This window comes from Myotis davidii, unplaced genomic scaffold (genome assembly GCF_000327345.1).
Source record: "Myotis davidii unplaced genomic scaffold, ASM32734v1 scaffold425, whole genome shotgun sequence".
Taxonomy (NCBI): domain Eukaryota; kingdom Metazoa; phylum Chordata; class Mammalia; order Chiroptera; family Vespertilionidae; genus Myotis; species Myotis davidii.
Window position 1 is genome coordinate 3,703,438 of NW_006296413.1, and position 215 is coordinate 3,703,652.

The window sequence follows — 215 nt, forward strand, 5'->3', positions numbered from 1 at the left end:
GGCAAATCACTGGGGGTCCGGGTTGGGGCTCTCGCTGAGGAAGGAAGGGATCCCGGGCGGATGTGCGACAGTGAACACCGGCGGCTGGAGGCGCTGTGCGCAGAGGAGAGGGGTGCGGACGCGGGTCCTCAGCCAACGCCAGGTCGGGGCTGGTGGGGGGGTCAGGCCCTGGCGGGCAGCAGCGGGTGGAAGGCAGGCCCGCCCGCAGCCCAGGC